The sequence below is a fragment of the Nipponia nippon genome, unplaced genomic scaffold (assembly GCF_047370975.1).
Source record: "Nipponia nippon isolate SJK-2023a ecotype South Korea unplaced genomic scaffold, ASM4737097v1 scaffold_7, whole genome shotgun sequence".
Lineage (NCBI taxonomy): Eukaryota > Metazoa > Chordata > Aves > Pelecaniformes > Threskiornithidae > Nipponia > Nipponia nippon.
The window spans coordinates 46,096,234-46,101,277 of NW_028262391.1; positions in this window are offsets into that span (position 1 = coordinate 46,096,234).

The window sequence follows — 5,044 nt, forward strand, 5'->3', positions numbered from 1 at the left end:
TAAGGCGTTCTGAAATCGATTGGATTTGGAAGACGCAGGGAACAGAAAGGATGAAACATCTTTGCACCTTTTTCTGACCCTGTGTGTAGACACCCGCTAGATGTAACTGGCCTTCACATATCCTAATTTGGCTATCGTCTTTACTTTTATTATTTTTTGCTTTGTTCAGTCTGTGCACTGTAGCATAGATTGTACAGTCTTGTAACATCCTCCAGCTGCCTTTATTCATTGTCTTGAAAACCGTCTGCTTACCAGACATGCAATTTTCAATTTTAAAAAGCCCTCATTATTCCCTAAATCCTGCTATTCTTGAGGTATTGGCCTCTAGTAAGATGATAACAATTCCCCATTGGTCTGTTGATGGCTGAATGTTTTTTTCCCTTTTTTATGCTTTAATAATTCTATGAATACAAGTAATGAATGAGACACAGCCGATTTTTGCATGCCTTTCTCCCAGTGCTAGTTTCATTCTAAATATGAGTTGGACCTATTCTAAGAATTATTAGGAGTGATTCCTTTCACAGGTCTTTAAGCCTTCCGAGTTTGGCAAGCCAAAATTACAGGCTTCAGTTGCTGTGCAGCCAACTGTATTCACTTTGCATGTGATAATTCAAATCTAAAGTTCTTTATGCAGGGCAGGAGGTCTTCTGTTTGTTTTGCAGACTCTGGATTATAAAACCCTTTTGTTTTTGCTCATGTAGGCTTATACATTCCAGGCCTGGTTTTCACCTGGTGTAAGCATTTCACGAAGCTCAGTGAAGCTATACAGCTTTCTACAAGCTGACAATCTAATCCATGGAATTACAAAACAGAAAGCCCCCAAAATCACCACAATAATTTTTCCTGATTTTATTTGGTTTCCATGCAAAGCTGAAAGTTGATGTAAGCTTCACTGACGGGTCTGGCCTAAGTGTCAGACTTGTCACAAAATCAGAAACCAGGCAGTTTTCACCAGATACTCAATTTTTACTAGTGAATTGTCACACAGCCGTAGTTCTAGGCTAATTGACTAGGCGTTGTGTATTTGCTGAGCTTATTCAGTGTGATTTTTGTCTTAGGACATGCAGGGAAAACAGAAGTTTAGCTGCTACTTACTTTGAGCGTTCCCCGTCATCGTGGGCAAAATGAACTTTGCAGAAAGGCAGACCCACCAGGGAGAGAGGGCCCGCTGTTTTGTGATGTTCTGCAGGCTTCAGAGGGGCAGCTTTGACTGCCGTTTGGGGGGGGGGGGGGAGAGGGGAGAATAGTTTGCTTTCACCACTTTGTAAATTACTTTGTGCTTTTTGCCAAGGAAAAATACTGTTATTGCTGCCTAGATGGCAGTTAGTGACAGTCTGTACAAAAGGAACTTCTTTTAGAAGGGGTGGTCACAGCAAGAATGGGTTAATAAGTTACTAGCTCAATACATTTCCATGCCATCATTAAAAAGTGGCACTCAAGAGATGCTAAGTGCTTAATTAGTCAAGATTTCTAGCTCTTCCTATTCACATATATTCTAATCATAACCCTCATCCTTTAGGCCCTCTCTCCCCCGCTCCCCTCCCTCCCCCCCGCCTTTTCATGCTTGGGTACCATTCAGCAGCACAAGAATATTCTGCCTAGAGGCTGTGAACCTCTGGCCCTGCCCATCAGCAGAATTGCAATGATTCTCTTCTTATATGGGTTTTGTTAGATTGGAACATGTAGCTCAGAAGCAATTGCTGAACTCCTATCATCCATGCTTTAATTTTGCAAACCTGTTTTTTCACTGGGCTAACAGATCAGTGATGTTGGGAGTTACGGAGCAGCTCTAGTCCTTGTTTGCTGGTAGTCAGTTTTCAGTGTAGGGTACTACATTAGACTTTCAGTCCCTTTCTGGTCATTAAATGGCTTGACCCAAAGCCTACTGAAAACAACAAAAGTCATTTCATTAACTTCGGTGGCCTTTGGATCAAGCTGTGTCAGGCTGCCTAGGATGGCTCTGAAATAGACCTTTTGAGAATTTTTGTCTCCCTTGGAAAATGTTAACGCTTAGGAGAAAACAGCGTTTGTGAACTTCTTGCTTCAGGAAAAATACTGAAAAAATGGTTTCAAGCTGCTGCTGTGTCAACTTGTTCTAATGAAAACAAAATACACTTTGTTTTGAAATATAAATAGCGTATAGGTGAAATATTTAGAAGTCAAAACAACTCAATACATTCTTGAAATAATTGAAACTGTCTCAGTTTTCCTCTTCTGGCTTTTTTTCAGATTTTTGGGAACCCAGTTTTGCCTTTTAATCCCAATTTTGGGTAGGAATATTTTACACATCAAAAGTGCCCATGAATGTGTGATGAGTGTTTTGTATACAATTCTACTACACAAGATCACCCCTCCGGAACTTTTGCCACGGTGCTATTTGCCCAGAGTGGCATTATTTAATGCGATAGTAAGAGGAATGAGAAAAGCAAAGTAGGAAAAATGACTGAGAGATGCAATTCTAATTCCTAAATCTCTTGCAATCTGAAGAGAAATTTATATCATCTTTGTTTTTGTCAGGCTGGCTATGCATTAACTTTTCTCAATCCTACTTCACGTTTTAAATCTTTGAAGTTTGGCATCATTTAAGTTACTTAGTCTCACATTCCTTCAAGAGAAATTATATCTTATCTAAGAACGAACGACAAACGCTAGATATACTACTCTATGTGAAGTCTAACCGTCGCCTTGCAAAGCAATAACGCTGCCGCTTTGATTCACGTTGTATGCCCTCAGCTCACCTCCCACCAGCCTGTTTATCTTATTCACTAGCAGCCAAATAGAAGGCTGAAAAAGCTTTTGAGGTTTGTTTCTGGAACAAGTGCCAAATTTTCTGTTCTGATCAGACTGTTGACTGTCTTTTGTTTGCACTTCCTCGCGCACTCTTTCTTTTGCTTTCTGGGGCTGATTGTTTTAAATGTTCCCTGATTGTACCACATTTCTCTGTCCATTTATCTGGGCCCAGGTACAGTAATAATGTGATGAAAAAGGATTCCTTCTCTATAGGAGCTGTTAAAAAGTGATGTAAAGAGCTGCGCAGAGGAAATCATTTGCAGTTCCCAGTAACAACAAGTTTTATTGGTCAATAAATCCCAGGAACTATACTGCTTTGTTTTCTTGTAGCATCTGCTGGCCCCTTATTTATTAACTAGCGATTTCAAAAATATAAAGCACTTTTAATACCAAGGCCTGATCCAAAGCCTCTGGGTAATTCAGTAGGTTTTGTATTGGCCACTAATACCGATGAGTGCTGCTGCTGAGCCTTTATGGGTGCCAAGAAAGGCACAGATAGCTCTTCCTTGCCTTACCATCATTTAACACCCACTAATAAATATGACACAAAGTCAGCGTTTTCAGGTAGCTGCTCATAGGCATGTCTTCTGCATTCTGTGCTCAGCACGCATCTGGCTTTAGAAAAGGTGCCCCGGCTCCCAGTTAAGCATTATAATGGCTTTCTCTGATGTTGCAGTGCTCTTCATTGAAACTGCTAATTCCCTGACTTCATATACCTTCAATACATATCTGCAGTGCTTGTCCGTGTGCATCAACACTGAGAAAACAGACATTAGAGGCAGCAGACATTGGTCTCTCCCTGATTGGGAATTTCTCAGTAAAATTTATTTAACTAGGAAAAGAGAGAAACAAAAGGAAGAAATCAAAATCAAAGTATTATCTGAGGAGCAGTGGCTCTTCACACATTTCTTCTTTAAAAAACAAAATTGAAGTTTTCAGATCTCCCATTTCAAAAGGCCGATGCTATCATGCAATATTTTGATTGATGTGATGAAAAATTGGTGAGGCAAGTAGCTTCAGCATTTCTTATCCAGCATTTAAATTTGTAGATTTAGATTGCCACACACATGGTAAGGCTGATGCAATTTCACTGAGACCCCAGGCAGAATGTAGATATAAATCCACACTACATTATTGCAGGAGAGCTCCTAGAATATTTTAATTAAATTAGTGTTTCAGAAATAAACTATTAAACCAATCTCAGAGTTATTATTCAGGTAAAATATCACACGGCAGAAAGGCTTCAGGATGTTATGACTAGTGTAGCTTACAATGATTTACTGGGCAACAGTAATATCATTCAATTCTGCTGTTTGTTTGGTTGGGGTTTTTTATGTTGTTGCCCATGCAACTGCACTGGAAGCTGGCTTTGTATTAATAGGCAGTATATTTAATTCTGTCAGTATCCCACTTAACTCCTCACCTGTGATCTGTCATTCATGCCTTTGCTTTCACCTGTTGTATGATTGATACATGAGTAATGAGATAATTAATCCTTGCCACATTGTGAGCTCCTCATCTTCTTCAGGTGTGTTTGTCTTTCCCAGAAAGGAGATAAATTCTTAATTATTTTAGGCTGACATTTACCTTTTCTGAAGAGGATGGAACATATGGAATGATAGCAAATGATGGTGGGGGAAGAGATAGAGGAATATCACCTTGGGCTTTTTAATTCATCCAGCTCAGACAGAATCACTGCAGGATACCAGCAGTTACTTATGGGAACCAATTTGTTGCTGTTGTCCTGTATGCCCCTTTTACCATCTGAGCGTCTATTAGGGAATGAAAAAGACATTCCTTAGTACAGGGAAGGTTTAAAGTGCAGACCAAAGTGGCTGTGCCAGATCCATGTCACTATGAGAAAAATGGAAGGAAGTGTAGAAAATAGCACGTCAAAAAGAACAGATGTTGCTAATGAAACATTCACTCCAACGAGTCTGTGTCCTGGCAGAGCTTGATAGGAGCTGAGCGAGCTCAAAAATGCCTTTACTTTTTTGCATTTGTGTTATGTATCGTGTTATGAGGATGATGATACTTAACTCCCGTTGACAAGCACTTTTAGCTGAAGTGTTATAGTAACATTAAATATTAGGTGGATGAGGACTGTTAGCAAACTGTTCTACTTCATCAGCCCACGGTTGCTCAGAGCGCACGCTGGCTTCTGAGTGGATGAAATGTTTCCCGGAGACCTCCCAGTTTCCTTAAAAGTTTTACTGAGGAATAGTTTGGGTTTGGAACAGAGATCCGTTGTCTA